The 16,903-nt window shown below is 53.0% G+C and overlaps 1 protein-coding gene across 1 annotated transcript in view; it reads left to right on the forward strand.

Annotated features, from left to right (window-relative positions):
• The first annotated feature begins 848 nt into the window (after positions 1-848).
• Positions 849-16,903, forward strand: part of PIK3R5 (phosphoinositide-3-kinase regulatory subunit 5) — a 62,947-nt gene continuing 46,892 nt past the window's right edge. The window contains exon 1 of the mRNA XM_076353841.1: positions 849-874. The gene's annotated coding sequence lies outside the window, so the exon portion shown is untranslated. The remainder of the gene's footprint in view (positions 875-16,903) is intronic.

Below are 16,903 nucleotides of genomic sequence, written 5' to 3' on the forward strand. Positions count from 1 at the left end.
AGGGATGGATGGAGGGGTGGACGAATGGAAGAAGGAAGGGTGGAAGGGAAAGTGGTGGGGGACAGACGGGTGTCAGGATGGCTGGCTGGCTGGCTGGCTGGAGGGGTGGGTGGCTGAGGGGATGGCTGGTTGGATGAACAGCAGGGTGGTGGGAGGGAGGGAAGGATGGATGGATGGATGGATGGATGGATGGATGGATGGATGGATGGATGGGCGGATGGATGAATGGATGGATGGGTGCATGGATGGATGGATGGGCGTGTGGATGGATGGATGGATGGATGGGAGGGTGGATGGGAGGGTGGATGGATGGATGGATGGATGGATGGGTGGATGGGTGGGTAGATGGATGGGTGGATGGATGGGCGGGTGGACGGACAGATGGATGGGCGGGTGGATGGATGGATGGGTGGATGGGAGGGTGGATGGATGGATGGATGGGTGGATGGGTGGATGGGTGGATGGGTGGATGGATGGATGGGTGGATGGGTGGATGGGTGGATGGGTGGGTGGATGGATGGGTGGATGGATGGATGGGTGGATGGGTGGATGGGTGGATGGGTGGGCGGATGGATGGGTGGATGGAGGAAGGGCTGGATGGAGGGCAGGTGCAGAGGGGTGCGTGGCGGGGGTATGGATGGACGGCGGGGCGGAGGGGCCGGGGGCCGGCCGGGGGCTGGCGGGCCGGGGCGGGGCGGGCGGTGCCCGCGGCCGGTCGGCGCACACGTGCGGGGCGGGCCCGGCCGGCAGCCCCGCCCCGGTGCCGCCGGTGCCGCCCGCCGGGGAGCGGAGCGGAGCGGAGCGCAGCCCGGCGTGGAGCCCGTCGGGGCGCGCCGAGGATGGGCAGGGAGCCCCGGCGGCAGCCGCCCTCCAGGTGGGGAGCCGCGGGGCCGGGAGCGGGGCCGGGGGGCGCTGCAGCCCGCGGCCGCCCCGGTAGCCGGGGGTGCGGGTAGCCGGGGGGGTGTCCGTGCACCCGGGGCGGGGGGGTCCGTGCACCCGCTGTGCCCGGTGTAACCGGGGAGCTCCGTATTAACGGGGTGGCCGTGTAAATGGCGCGGGGGGGGGGGGAGTTTTGTACACCTGGTGCCCGTGGAGGGGCGGGCGAGTGAGCAGGGGGTTCCTTATAACCGGGATGTCCATGTAACCGAGGAGCCTGCGCACCCGCTGTGCGTGTGGGGTCCGTGTAGGGGGAGGGCACTGTGCGCCAGTGTGCCTGGAGGGGGCTGTGTAATTTGGGGGGGGGGGGGGGGCTACTTATAAACGGGGTGTCTGAGTAACCGGGGAGGGGGAATGAACCCGGTTCGATGGCGAGTCCCATGTAGCTGGGGGCTTCCCCTTCGCCCAGAGGGATGTGTGTAACCTGGGGGAGCCCCTGTGACTGATTCCACCGGGGGTGGTGGTTCCCCGGGGTCCCTGCAACCTCGGAAGGGGGACCCTGCACCCCGTATCTCTGTCAGTGGGGGGTCACCAGCCCCAGGGTGGAGGGTTTCCTTTGCAGCCTTGGAAGGGGGCACCCTGCACCATGTCTCCCTCAGGGTCCCCTTGCAGCCCAGCGCGGTCTGTGGCTGGCCGTGCCCCTGGCCAGGAGGAGCCGGTGTCGCCCCGCGGGTGGGGACGGGGCCCCAGTGCCATGACTCATTTCTGGACTGCGTACTTGTTTTCCTCCGTGCTGCCCCACAGAGTTGCTGCTTGGGGCCCAGGTGTGGGGCCCTGCCTGGCCCCAGGGGACCACCTCGCTTCGCCTGGGTCCCCGGGAAATCCCGGGGGCTCTCCAGCACCCGCCTGGAGTTTTGGCAGGGCCGCCGGCGGGGGTGGCAGTGAGTCACTCCGTGTCACTGCAGCAGGAGCTCTCCTCGCCAGGCTGGAGGGACCCAAGGGCCGTGAGTCGCCTGTTGCTCCTGTCACCCTCAGCCGGGTCCCCACAGCCCAAGGGGGAGGAGGTTTAACCCCTGGGAGGGCTCTGCTTTAGCAACAGGATGTGGTTTGGGATGTGACAAGCCCAGCAGCGTGTCATCCCTCCAGCACTGGAGTCTGGACACGCGCCAGCCCTGAGATGTCCCTGTGCTGCTTCATGCACCAGCCTGTGCTGATAGTTGTGCCTGCAAGGAGCATCTTCCATCAGGTGCTTCTGTGGCCTTTCGGTGTCACCAGCAGCTCCCGTTTAGTGGCCAGTGTTGACCGGAGGGTGCCCAGGCCCAGCCTGGACTCCTGCTACGCTCACTTTTGCAACAACCTCCCCGAAAGGATGTTTAGCTGCTTTGGACGGTGTAAGCCCTAAGGGAGGAAAAGGCTAGGCTGATTCAAATCACTAACGAAAGCGGGAGAAAAGAGATTTCAGACCTTTGTTTTCATGTTTATTAAAATCTCACTGCTGTCACCCCAGCACCCGTTAACTTTGCTAATGGCTTGTTTTCGGTGCAGCGTAAAGGTGCTCAGGCAGCTGCAGGCTGGTGCTGCTTACCCTGCTGTTGAAGAGGCTGATGCTGAACAGCTGCAGTTTATTTAGTTCTTCCATTTAGATTAATTTGGTTTGATGCAGAGCCTGCAAACTCCAGGGATATGCAGGATGTCAACGCTTTAATTTTTGTGTGTGTCAGAGGGGTCTGTTTTTTTCTTTTCTTGTTCAGCGCAAAAGCTTGGATGGAGTTGCAAATTGTTTCTGAAACATGATTGCAAAGTGTTTTGGAGCTCCGGGTGTTGCTCAGATTAGAGCTTAAACCTGGAAAGATGAGAAGATAAAGAGCAAGAGCCTAGGGGTGGTGGTTGCAGAGGTTACATCCCTCAGGTACGGTGACTACGTAAGGCTGGAGGGCTCAGGCGATGGGTGCATCCTTTGGAGCTGGGCTGGGTGATGCACTGCAGGTTGCTGCAGGGAGGTGGCTGGGCAGCGCAGAGCCTGGTCTGCTGCACTGTGAGCCAGGGGTGCGTTTGGTCCAAGGCTGGCTCCGGCCTCACGATGTTGTCCTGCCGAATTGAAGCAAGGGGAGCTCACTAGTCTGCCTTCCCCAGCATCATGTGGCCATCATTCTCCTCCTCCCTGCAGCTCTGCAGCCCTGTTGGGGCAAGAGGAAAGGGGATGAAAATTGTTGGAGGTGCTTGTAGAGAGGGAGAAGCTGTAATGCCAGTGTGCATTGATTTGGGGTAGGGGGTTAGGGGTCCTCACCAGCAGCCCCACATCTCTGGTGCTGTAGGATGGTGCAGCTGGCCAGTCCCTCCTCCCCCCTGGAGATCAGGGCACCCCAATTTGGAGAAAAGCAACCCAAAACTGTCACCTTCTGCCTTTTGCTGAATGTGAAAATGGAGACGTGAATTTTGCACTGAGAAAGAAGAACTGAATCCAGATGAAAGCATTGGCAGAGAGGTACCATACGCCGCTCCGGCGGGGTGTGCTCCCTGTGCTGCAGCAGCCTTCGGGGCTGAGGGATGCCAAACGCGGCAGCGGCTTTGCCGTCAGCGCGGTGCCCTGGCTGCGGCGGAGAGCAGGCTGTGACACCCGCTCAGTGGCATGGGGACTGCTGCGGCCTTGCCATGCTGCAGCTCACCTGGGGTAGTTTCAACTTCTCTTTTTTGGGTGACCGCTGAGCTGTTCCTGGCATAACGGGGCTGCCCATTTTTGCATTATTATTTTGCAAGTGGAAAACTGTGCATGAGTTTGCTGGGGGAGAGCCGCTCAGGTGAGCGCCCCGAGGTTGTTTTTGAGTGAGGGGAGGCTCCTGCTGCATCTGAACTCTGCTCCCATTAGCGCTTTGAACTTGCGCTGGGCAATAGGTGAGAGGATGGGCAGGGGGGACGAGGTTCCCCCCGCTGCAGGCATCGCACTGCGGCCTGGCAGGTCGTCCCTTGTTGCAGCTCTGCGCTTTGCAGCCATGCTCAGCTGGGGAAGTGTTTTGGGCTGGAAATGTCACTCCTGACTGCAGTGGAGGAAAATGCAGTGGATTCAATCCAGGCTTCATAGCTGCAGCTCATGCTCTTTCCCTCCTCTCTACAAGACTTCCCTTCCGCTTCCCTAAGAGGCTCGGTATTGCGGGACTCCCCATCCTTGCCTTATCTGTCATCGCTGGAGGCGGTGTGGGGACATTTTTGTCACTGGTCCACTGGCAGCTCTTTCTTTGTGAGGGTCCCACCCATCTAAAGCCATCATCGGGGGTCTCCAGGTGACCTCTGCAAACCACCCAAGGTTGCATCCACCTTGCGCTGTGTGTGTTGGGTCAGGGTCGTTCACCTTCCCAAAAGCGCAGCTGGTGACGTGGGCGTGATACGCCCGAGGATACGGTGAGCATCGCCCTGTGCTGCAGCCCGGAGGAGTGGACAGGACCTTTCACCACCGCTCACTGCTGGCACTGAGCCCTCTTCACTGGCCTCCTGGAGCCTGGGGAGTGGCTGCAGCTCCCGAGCGCCTTTCCCAGCATGGAAACCAAAAACCAATGTTCCTGTTTTTCTGATCTCGTCTTTGGCCGCCAATTAGCACGATGTGAGAACTTGTCTCCCCGATGACGCGCCTGTGTGACTCCTCGGTTGCTTTAATTGCAGGGTTTTCAGCAGCCAGAGTGCGATGAAATGGTAATTGTTGTGATTGTATGCCGTGCCGTAACTAAAAGACGTGGCTCTTTGGTGAAGCTTAATTAGGAAATAGGGACACTGTTGGGAATGGCTCTGCGATGCGATTTTCCTAGTGAAAGCTACTGAATAGGCAGCCTTGTAACGAAGAACAGACTCACGAGGGGCACTGCCAATTGCTCCTCTCTAGTGTTAATTTTGTATTTCCTCCCCATTGTTTATAATACCCTCTTGGAAAAGCTTGAAGATAAAATGCTTTATTTTCTTACGCCTTGTATCCTGTTTGGCAAGCCGCGATTATAGCATGTGCATCTGGAATACATGAGTGGCCAGGCATGAGCTCCTTCAGACTTGTTAATCTCTGATTTCAAGCTCTGCCACTGGGGGGGGGAAAAAAAAAAAGGCAACTTAGGCTTGTGGTCGGGTGATCCGCTCCCTCGCTGGCGTGGCACAGCGGGAGATGCTCGGCTGAGTTTGCAGATGCGTAGCTGGAAGAGAGATGGCTCTGTCGAGTGTGAAGGCGGCGCGATGCTAGGGGAAGCGCGGTTTGTTTGGAAACAGCGTGGCGGGGTTTCGTGTTCGAGGCTTGGCTGTTTTCGTCTCGGATGTCCTCTCCTTGCGAGCGCGATTGCTGTATTTAACTGTAACCTGCCACATCTGAGAGTTCACCCAGGTTCGAGTCTCCTGCTGGTAAGACAGAGCCTGGAGGCCGGATCCTGCCTGGGGCAGCTGTGTGGTTCAGCGCTCCCACCTGCGCCGCACCATTCCCGTAATGGGGCTGGCGAACCCGCCAGTGTGTGCCCGGGGAAGAGTGGGCTCCAGTACTCCCTCCCCAGCTGTGCCGCTCGGGCAGTGAAAAGCGCTGCAGATGTTTTTAGTCAACAGATGTGAGCGTCACCCTCTTGCTGAGTTAAAAGGAGAATAGGAAAACGCTACCTGGCTGGGTGATGCGGTCCTGTGGCGCTGTGACAATTATTAATGACTCCCGGTGCTGCAGGGGGACAGTCTGTATTTGGAAGAGAGGCGGGGATGGGGCTTGGCTTTCCTTCAAATGCTTTGTTTCATTGCCCAAAATTCCTGCAGTGCTTGGGGTGAGAGCGGCTCGGGCACTCCTAAAATGCTGCTGGTCCTTATTTTGGGGTGGGTTTAAGCAGAAGTGAGCAGAGCCTGGCGTGAGCAGCTCACATGATGAGGGTGCCTGGGAACGGCAGGGCATGCTGGAGCATCATCCTGCTGGTCACGCCGTTCACGGCTGCCTGATGCTGCTCCGACTGAGCAGGAAGAGCTCAGCTTCAGTCCGATCTTGTGACTGTCCTTAGCAGCTGCTGCAGTAGGGAATTTGTCATCTTTTTTTATCCTATGTTAGAGGGGTTTGTGCTGTAACATCAAGGTATCTTCAATATTGTGTTAACGTCTGTTGCAATGCAGCGCTGCGTGGATGGGTGTACGGCTGGTGTGTGCACACTTTAGGAAAGGCGGTGTTGTCTTGAGCTTGCAAAAGTGTTTTTCATCCCTGCCACAAAGGCCCATTCTTTGTTGTCTCAAATTAGGATGAAATGCTTCCCCTTTCAGCTGCTTCCCCCATCGCTCTGTGTCTATTTAAACCCTCGTCTCAGAGGCTTCTCTGCAAACAAGCTCTCATCCTTTCAGGTGGCATTTCCCTTTTCTCATTGTTTCTGGCAATCTGTACATGTGAAACTTCACAAATGTTTCTTCGTTCTCGGTGTCTTTGTGTTGATAAACCTTGCAAATCGGTACACACGCCCGCGGCTGCGTGTTGGAGTTACAGAGGCTTTGCAGTTTGACCGAGCAAACTCCAGTCTTGCAGACCCAGGCTGGGTGACAACTCTGCTGCTCCTCATCCGTGTGTGTGAATCCTGCTCGTCTGAGAGGGCTTCTGCTTGAGGTTTGCCTCCCTGGATCAATTAGCTGGATTGCAATCAAAGCCGACGAGCCTAACGTCCCCAAAGGACTGCTCATTAAATGCAAATTGTTCCCAGGTTGATCTGGTCTGAATGCTGGGGGGTGTCTAACCCTTTAGGGAGCTCAGGTGGAGTCAAGGAATGGCTACATGGGTCTAAATCCATGGCTGCTGGTACAGAGCACACCTAGAGCCTGGGGACCTCCTTCGTGGTGAGCCCTGAGCTGCTGGATTGTGGCGCTGGGTTTAGAAGTGATGGCAGGATAGCGAGTATTTAACAGCGTCCCGCCTACTCCCTGTGGTCTCCAACCAGAATACCACCATGAGTGCGATGCTTTAGGATGAGGGGAGTAGCCTTTGACTCTGTGGAAATTGGGCACTTGCAGCTACCGTCACGCCTGTTCCCAGGACCTCAGCTCCTAGTGAAGAGCTGAGCCAAGGGACTGGCCCCGTTGGGATGAGGGCCCCATGTGCTTTGATGCTCCTGCCCATCACGGGAGGAACTGGGGGCTGGAAGGGGTTCAGGCCGCATTTGCTGCGTGGGCTCTTACACCCCTTGCTCCTGTGACATGTGACTGGGGGGATTTGGGGACTTGCTCTCCATGTGGGAGACCAGCTGGTTGGGGCTGTGCCAAGCTGGCTGGAGGCACTTCAGGGATGGGGTGCTCTCAGTGTCCCTTGCAGCTGTCATGTCACCGTCAAATGTAGTCACTGTGCCAGGGAGAAGGGATGGAGAGTGGCGGATAGGGCCTTCACATGAAGAGGATACCTTTCAGCTTGTCTTCTCCATGGCTTTTTGAGCTGATAGGGATATAGCTCTGGTGACTATACTAGGCCAGGCCAAAGGATGGTCCAGCTCAGGATCCTGCCCTCAGCCAGGGAGAGCCCAGGGGCTTGGACTTAGCTCGTTGTGATGGGACTGCCCTGAGCTCTCCAGTCCCAGCATCTTCCCTTTGTGCAGCCTGTCCTTCTCCACATCTGCAGGGTTTGGCACATCTGGGATGCAGCGGTGGCCTCCAGCACAGCTTGAGCCTGCTTCTTCCCAGAGGTGAACACAGGGTTTGGAAAACTTTCATGCCCTAGGCTTGTCATTCCCCTCTCAAATGGCAAGTGTGGATGCTGCTGTGATATTTCAGTGCTGTGGGCTGTTTGAAGATGCTCGGAGGCTGAACAGCCTTACGGGGGTGGCCACTGCTGGTCGTCCCGCTGCTGGATGGATGCCCACCTTTCCTTGGTCTGTCTCCTCGTTTGGAGACTTCCCTTCTTCTCATCGATTATGATGGTGGTGCTGCGGTTGTACCGAGTCCTCTGGTCAAAGTGGGGCTCACACCCTTCTGTGAGCTTTGGAAGTGGGTGTGAATCACAGTCCCGCTTGCCTTTGGCCTGAGGGTGATGGGGAACAGCCAAAAACATCCTTGCCATCATCTGTCTTTTGTGGTGCTGCAGCCAGCGGTGCTGGAAGTAAATTGAAGGTTTTGGGCAACCAAGCCAGGGACTGAAAAGGCTCCTGGGTTCCCAGCAGGGCCTCCACAATGGCAGGAAGCAACTTCTAAAGCTTCCTTTGGATACACAGGGCCTTGGGGGAAAGATTTACTTGCTTGTTTATGCTGTAAGTTAATCTATTTAGTGGGTTTGGCATTAAAGCTCACAAAAAACCCTCTGAAATGGTCACGCTGCTTGTTTGTAGTGCTTTGTCTCTCACTTACTTTGTTTCACAGCTGGAGCAGTTAAGCAGAGACGGAGCCAATTGAAATCTCACGTGTAAACTTGTTTTTCCAAATAGGCTGAAGGAATTAGCATCAGCTCTCACTGTCCTTCATCGCAAGGGAGCTGCGGGAGGAAGGCAGTGTGGGGCAGAGGTTGGGGTCCCCTCTGGAAGGGACCCTTGTTTGTGTGTGCTCTGTGCCACTTCGCTTGGTTGTAGGATGGGGATGGTCCCTGGCCCTGTTGAGGCTAACAGATGATTTTGCAATGGGGGGGGGGGAAGCCAAACCCAAACCAGACCCCAAAAAACCCAGCACCCCTCCCTGTGAGCCAGTGTAGCAGAGTAGGGAGCAACATTTTGCCCCCAAAATTTTTTGGGAGCAAGAAGTCTTAGGAAGAGTTTGGAGAGGCACAGGAAAGTGCTGGGTCAGTGGAACAAAGAATAGCTGATGAAAATTTTTCATGATACCGCGGTATCACTGTTTCCCTTTGTGTTTGATGCTATCCTAAATAGGATGGTGCCATCCACATGTAACCTTGCACAGTAAAAATGGATTTTTCCCCAAAGGCAATGTCCAAAGAAGCCCCATGTACACAGCAACTGCCGTAGAAAGCACGTGGGACAGTGGGGGTTGAGGTCCGTGCCCAGAGGTAGTAGGCGCTGGGCTCCCTCCCAAGCTGAAGACTTTGTTGCAGCGTCTTCAGCTTGGGAGGGAGCTCAGCGCCTGCTACGTCTGGGCACGGACCTCAACCCCCGCTGTCCCATACGCTTTTGGGAGCGTGTCTCCTGCTGAGCATGGAAATACCTGGAGTCTTGTCCCCTTTGCCCCATGTGTCCCCTTTGCCCCGTGTGAGGCCATAAGACCCTTCCAACAGGGATGCCTCCTTGCGGTCTGTCCCACCAGGTTGAACAGCAACCCGAGGGAGTGTTGCGAGGAACTGTTTCACACCGTTGTGTCCTTCACTTCCTTCTTGGCAGGAGCAGCTTGGGCTGCTGCCTTTATTTTGGGAAGCACCTTCTTTTTTTTCTATAAATTATGCATTTGATGAATTTTTTATTTTTTCCCCTGGTCCTCTGCTGTGACACACAGCCACTTCTCTGCTGAACTTCCACCTTCCCTGAAGAGCAGCTCTGGAGTTTCCATTACATACTGCTGACGGCACCCAGCACCCGGCCGGGCTGTACCAAACACCATCGCTATCTCCAGCCTAAATCTTCTTGGGGCTTAACTTGACACTGAGCTTGTAATTGACTGTGGTGTTGGGTGAAACTTCAACCTTCACTGTTGTGATAAAGACTGATACAAGCTAAAATTAATTCTTGTGTTATGTGGCGAGGGGGTTTCATAATTGGTGCCAGGAACAAGTACATTTCCTCTCTGAAAAGCGAGTATATATAACTGGTCTTTTCTTACTCAGATCAGGTATGTGTCATTTCTGCTGTTTTTTGGAGAAAAATAGAGGCTTTTCTTACCCTGGCTGAGTTTTGCCAAACCCACACAGCCCATTGAGTGGTTGTGGATGGGGTTGGGGTTGCTGTTGTCCTGGGTCATCTCTCCGCACCCATCGCAGGCTGGCTGAGAGCGGTGTTTGGATGCCAGGGAGGTGCGGAGGTGTTGCTGGCTGCGTGGCGCTGGCAGCAGAGCTGCTATTGCTGATGAGTGCGAGAGGAGAGGAGATGGGCTTGGCTTTGTGCTCCTGGCCAGAAAGCAAAGCGCGGGCTGCTGAAGCCTGCCAGCCTTGGTCTGGTGTGTCGGAAGGTGAGCAAAGCGTTGATGGAGGGGAGATAAAAAGAAGCACAGGGTAGGGCTGGAATTTTTTTTTTCTTCATTTGTTGTTTTTTTTTTTTAGGAAGTTACTGTTCAGCGTCAAGATGTACTTTACAATGGTGAAATCCAAGAAATTCCCACAAACCTCTGTAGCTGCTCATCTGCCTCGAGGCAGGAGGATTGAAAAGGCAATGGGGACCAAGGAGTGCAGGACTGGAAGGGCTGCTGAGGGTCTCTCCCTGGCCTTGGGGCAGAGACCGCTCTCCCTCTGTCATTTGGTTTCAGTCTGTTGCTGCTTGTTCTGCCTTCAAGGACACGGGCACAGATAATTCTCTTCCTCTTTACAGTAGCCCTTCTGTGATTGCATTTATCCCACTTCCCACCCCCAGCAGAGCAGGCACATTTTCTCCCTGTCCTTCAATTTGAAGCTTGTCTTTCAGCATCTCCAGGAATGGGACTTTCACAGTTTCCTTCAGAAACCGTTGCAAAAAGTAATAGACCTCATTCTAACACCAGCAGGGAGACATATTCCTCCCTGTGCCTTTCACTTCCCAAAGCCTGATACTTAAACAGTTCAAGAGCGTTGCACTGCAGAAGCTAAAAATAACAGAATATGGAGATGAAGGGTGCAGCCCGTGTTTTTAGCTGGAGATGGAGATGACGGCAGTGTCTTGCCAATGGTAAGAGCATCTCCAATTGAAAGAACCTGCAGTGAGTCACTGGGGTTGCATACAGAGAAATGTCTTTTTGGAGAAAGAGAGAAGGTACCATTGCAACTGTTCTTGGTGATGTCTCGGTGGGACTAATTTAGAGATTCGTATTTCTCAGCATCAAAATACATCATGGCTTTAAAGGGGGTAGCAAGTGGAATTCCCCCGTTATCTGTTTGTCAAGAATACACTAGACCCCGTCCTGAAAAATGGTAATTGTAAGAAAGAACATTTTAAAAATAAGTCAAGAGGAAGTCTCAGTTTGCAGAATGGGTGGTAGGGAGGTTTGCAGACAATTCTGTGCTGGACACTATCACACTGTTGTGGTTTCGGTTTCCCTGAAGCGTTGCTGCTAGGGTCTAATGCTGGTCCTGGTCTCCATGTAGCTGCCCCGTTCACATTGCTAACCTTGCAGCAAGGGAATTGCGTGCTTACAGAAAGTCCCAGAATAGTTTGCAAGTGTCTTCTGCTTGTATGAGTCTGCGATGCATCACAGGCTACTTCAGTTTCTCGAGGAAATGCATAGTTAGGCTAAAATTCAGGCATGTACGTGAAAGCAACAAACCTTCAAATGAGTGGTTTGAGTTCAGGTCAGTCAAGATGCAAAGCCGGTGCAAACTGTTGTGATCCCCACTCAATTACTGTTGAATATCTGTCTCTGGGAGGTCCCTCGGCTTCCTAAAATCTACTACTGGTCTTCTCAGTGTCCAGTGTTAAGGAGGATGTGCCCCACTGCAGATTTGGTACCCAAAGGGCTGAACCCGGCACCCACAACTGAGGAGCTGCTGCTGTTCTTACTCTCTCCCACCAGTTCCTATGAGACCCCAGGATTGGAAAAGGGGTCTCCTTTGTTTTCACCCAATGCCTTCACTTGCTGCCAGCACTGCTGATGGGGAAAGTGGTATGAAACCAGCTATGTACTTGTCTTTAATCCAACTCTTGGTGAACTTGGCTGGATTGCAGTTTCCAGATTGCTCTTATAACACATTGCTGAGGCTCCTTTTCCATTGCTTTATCCAATTGCAGCTATTACTGCACAGGGACAGACTCTGGAAGGATCAGAGGGATTTTGTGTGACCGCTAAGAGTCTCATGAGTGGCACATGGTCTCCATGAAGCTGATCCCATGGTATCCCCTGCAAATGAGGGAGATGGTGGTTCATACACATCATGCCAGATGCACATCACCTTGATTCTGTCATCACCTTGTTTCTCTCAAATAGCTAAGAATTGACTGGGGGTTGCCGGCGCTGCTCTCAGCCCTGTCACCTCCGAGGCTGCTGGTCCACGTTCAGGTTTCGGCTACCTGCTGTGACTTCCTTGCTAAAATTAGAACCAGTGCGTTGCTCTGGACTTGTCCTGGTGTGGCCAGAAGTTGAGCCTGGCTGCAAACTCAGCCCCGGGTGCTGTGTATCTCCTTCCAGCTCTTGCACTGTGTTTTGCAGTATGCTTTACCTCGGTATCTCCAGTCAGGCTTAGGAGGAGACTGACTGTCTTTCCTGCTTCATAAAGTGGAAAAAAATTCCTGGAGCTGCTCCCTGGAGCTGTAGTCTAGTCAGTAATATTGTGATGAGAAGTTCATTACCAGGATGATAACGTGATGGCGATTTCACTCTGAAATCACTAAAATTTTGTTGTGGTTGCATTTTGTACATTTTAGGGGCAGCCCCACCTGCTTGTCTTTTTCTTATTAAAAAAGGATTGACAAAAAAAAAAAGATTCAAGAGAGGAGAGCCCGTGGCAGCCCCAAACAGCAGCGTTCAGCGATGATCCTCCCATGGGCAGTGGGTGCTAGAGCCTTCCTCACTCCTCTGCCATCATTTCAAACCCTGCTTGTGTCGGTCAGCCTTAGCAGGTAGGGTAAGAGACTGCGTATTCCCCCCGGGAGTGATGGGTGCTTGGTTATAGGCACAGTTCAGTTGATTTCTTCAATAACCACAGGCGAGGGTCCATGACTGGTCCTGCCACTGTTGATGGGAATTTTGAAGTCAGTAGCTCCTCATGTCTCTGGCTGAAGAGCTAATGCAGTTTTGGTGTGGAAGCGAGACCTCTCTTTGCCTTGTCCCACGCATGCTGGGCTGTTGGTGTCTGTGACTACCTGTTGCTAGCCCTCATGTGCTCCAAATAACAAAGTAATGATGCATTTATTTGCTCTTATTTGTCTCTTTTCTGGATTGTCAGTACTCTAATGTAGTTCATCTGTGAAATAGCCCCATAAAATTGACCTTAGGCAGTTTTAAAGCGCACACTCCGTCTTCCAAGGTGGAAATAACTCTGTTTTTACAGCAGAGACTTTAAAGTGGCGCGCTTGTAAAGCTTTCTTGGATTGGCGGTTTGTTGAGAGCTGCTCGTTCCGGCCTCTGGCACTCTTCCTCAGAGCTTACACCTGGCTGTCCAAAAGTGGAAGTCTAGCAAGGAGTCCTGGGGATCTCGAGCAGATGAAGTCACTTGCAAAGATGTTGGCTTCTGCTTTTGTTTGTTATGAATCAAATTTGGGGGTGAAAGAAATGAAAGCTAAACTAAGTGAGTCTATTGCAATTTCCACGTTCCCATTATTGCGCAATCTAAGCTTCTTACAGGCTTTGAAACATTTGGTTGTGCAACTGGTTAAGGAAGGAAGTGTGGTTATTCCCGCTTTGCATGTGGGAAACAGCTTAGGAGAATAAGGATGGGAGTTGTCTTGCTTAAGGATGTCTGCCTAAAAATTTAGGCCTCTAACTTAGTTTGTGGGCTCCTGCTGAAGAGGGGTTCAAGTGGGTGGGATGAGCTGACCTCCACACCAGGTGCTCTCTCTGTCTGTAGATGTCGATTTGCTTAGAGATTCACCTCATTTTTGCATAGGTAAAGTTGGAGGCAATTAATCCTACCCGTGGGATGGACCCAGTGTCACCATGGAGCTTTACAGCAGAGCAAATAGTTGATTTGGATTCTCCAAAGTCACCAGATGATTTTTTTGCTCAGTTATCTTGCTTCATGCCTTGGAATCCATCTTTTTTTTTTTTGGCTCTGGATGATAATCCTGAAGTTGCCAGCCTTAATTACATTGTTGTAAGAAACAAGATACCAAGAGTTTTGGCTGGTCTTCTTTGCCTTCATATGTTGCTGGCTGTGCAGCAGGCTCACAAAGGTATTCAGGGTGTTAGAGGCTTTCTTCATTTTGCTATGCACTTTGGTGTGCTGGTAAGAGCCTTTGTGGGGATGTCAGCAGGGCTGCTGGTGGTCCAGGGTGTTCAGAGAAGAAGGTGTAAACCACTCTGGCAGCAAGTCTAACTGAACAGTCATCGTGCATATGAATAAGCCCCTCCTGGACCTAAGCACAGTGCACCTGACCTAGCCATCAACCAGCTCTGGATGGCTTAATTTCATCTGAATCCTTGTCATGATCAAGCATTTTGTAGGCAAACAAGGGCACAGTTTTCTTCTTTAGATGGTGGTGAGTATTGATTTGCTCTCAGTCTTGCGTCCCACAGTGGTTCTCTCTCCCTCTCTGAGCAGCTGCGCTTTGGGGATTTTTTGGAGGGGAACTGATTTATCTTGTTTAATCCACTCATCTAGCAGGGTTGTCCTGCTCAGCAGTGGTGAAACCTGAGTGATACCTTCTCTTGGTCCATTGCTCTGAGGTTGCAGCTGGTTATTGCTCCTGATGCTCTCTGTGCACGCAGTGGGAAGTGCGGGAAGTCCTGTCGCAGCCTGACTTACTCTGACGCTTCCTTGCCCGTAACTTTTACCCAGTGGAGGAAGCTCTGGGAGAAGAGAGGCTGGTTAGGGTGGGGTCAGGTTATGAACTCCTTGAGGAATGATCTAGGTGGCTCGGGAAAGTGAATCTGCCCATCTGTATGACCAATCAACTTAAAACTTTCTCTAGTCTTAACTAGCCATTAAAAAAGGCAGCTCCATCTCTCAGAGTCAAGGTACCTCTGCCATCTGAAAGGCTGAGGCTGCGCGTGTCTGTTGAGGAGCATGAATGGCCACTGATACCAAAATGGAGACAAGTTTTCCTAGTAGTTTATCCCAGAAGAGCAAATATTGACCACCCCTTATTTTTTTTTTTTCCCCAAGCCATCAGACTGCTGGACAATGGCCTTGCAAACCCATGAGTTTCCTTCTAGGGACTGGCTCTACATGCCCGTAGAGCCCCCACTGAGTTTTGCTGTACATGAGGATTTGGTCCCTCTGAGAAAGTAAATTTTCCCTGTTTGTTTTGGGAAGATGTGAGCCTCTGTGCTCAGAGCCCTAAAAGAGGGTAGATCTTGTGATAGCTCTTGTATGTCCTGTTTTCTCAGTAACTCCCAACGAGGTGTAAATTATGGATGTTGTGTTTTGACCTTGTGACTGTCAGTATGTGTCTCTCTGCTAATTAATGCACTGTAATTCCTGGGCTAGCAGATATTACCTCTAAAAATATCTAGAGGTGCCTCTCTGGTGATAAGGCTACGGCAGTAAGTTTTAAGCAGGGAATATGTTAAGACCTGATCCACTCTTTAGCTGTGCTGTAGAAAGCTTCTGGTAATGGGGCTTATCAAACTCCCTTGGGAAAGGGAGGCAGGAGATTTTGCCCTCTAAATGGGCATGACATTTCCCTTGGTGTCAGCAGAAACCCAAGCTATTGTGGCTGTAAGGAAAGCCTTCTACATATGGAGCGATGCTTGAATCTGCTGTCCAGACTGGAAGACAGACCCAAGCTGCTTAGGGGGGTGCAAGTCCTGGCCCCCATGCCCGCGCTGAGCAAATGGGGGGAAACCCTGGTGATATATGGTGGAAAGAGTCTTTCCTTCAGATGTGTGTCAGTAGTTGGTTGGTATGTAGCTGTTCCTTTAGCATCAAGGTGGGAAGAGTCCAGCCCCATGAATGTGTGGGGAGGAGCGGACCTCTTGGCTGCTCTGGATCTGCTCTTCCCCCATCACAAGACAGTGCTGCATGGCTGTGGGAATGAGCCAAGGGAACTGACCCCGTTCAAACAAGAAGAGAGGACCCCAGGATTGCTTGAACCCAACCTAGCCATGTGTATCATTGTTTAGGGGAGTGCAGAAAGTCATTGCTCGGACCTGGGCTGCTGCTTCCACGTGTCTTTCCTTCCCCAGCCTCGCCATCGCTGAGCTGTGCGCCCTGCTTTGGTATCTTGCAGCCTCGCAAGCACCAAGGGACAGCACGGTTATTTCTGACTGGATCATTTGTGTGTGGTCTTTATTTTTGTATTTTCTTGAACACGACTGTTGAGTTTCCTGGAACCACTTGGCCCAAACCAGAGCCCTTTGCATGTTAACAGCCTCACAGCTCATTTGTGCAGCGTGGTGGGTGCCACGTGTGGCTCTCGGATGTGGCAGGAGAGTGAAATCATCATCCAGAATAGGAAATGGTGGCACAACTTCCCCCCGGCTCCAGAGCACTTCTCCTTTTGGCACCAGTGCGCGGGAAGGTGAAGTAAGAAGATCTCTGTTGAAAATGCAGAAGTGCAGGTTGCTCTTGGAAACCATCTTGATGGGCAAGCCCGTGGTGGAGTCCTCGGCCTTGGCCAGTGGGGGGGGGTATGTTTTTGTGCGGATGGATTCAGCCACATGGCTTGTGGCTTCCTCTTCAGACGGGAAGTCTATTTGGTGCGTAACGAGAGGCGGAGGACGGGTGGGCTGCAGGCTCTGCAGTCTTTGCTCCGGAGAGTTGCCTTCTCCAGTTCTTCTGCCCTTGGGAACTAGCAGTCTGTGTCCCTGCTTGCCCATGTATTGTCTCAGATGTCAGCCCTGCTCGTGGCAGGTTGCTTAATCCCACAGGATTATTCCCACTTTCTGTGATGGTTTGTCTCATGGTGCCAGAGAGGGAGAGCCATCGTCCAAGCCCAGGCTGTGCTCGTTCGGGTGCCATTGGCTGTTCGCAGCGGTTGCTGCTGGGGAGGTTTTGGCTGGAATTTTCTTTGACCTCATTTGATTACCGAGTCCTACGTGCTCAGCTGTAGGGCAAAAACACCACAGGGAAAGTAGCTCATGCAAAAATACCTAGAGCAAATACATTTCCAGATACACAAATGACTTTCCAAGGTCACACAGCAGATCCTGCAGTAGACCCTGAGCCTCACCCGAAAAATCCTTGAGAACGACTCAGCCGTGGCATAAGGCAGCTGATGGGCTGTGTGAGGCCATGGGGGGAAAGTAGGTGTGGACACGTCGGGGAAAGCAGATGCGGTTAAGGGCACGCTATGGATGAAGATGACTGAGGGTAGGTCACTGCCTCTGTGGGCTCCTGGGTCCCACG

This window comes from Aptenodytes patagonicus, chromosome 16 (genome assembly GCF_965638725.1).
Source record: "Aptenodytes patagonicus chromosome 16, bAptPat1.pri.cur, whole genome shotgun sequence".
NCBI lineage: Eukaryota > Metazoa > Chordata > Aves > Sphenisciformes > Spheniscidae > Aptenodytes > Aptenodytes patagonicus.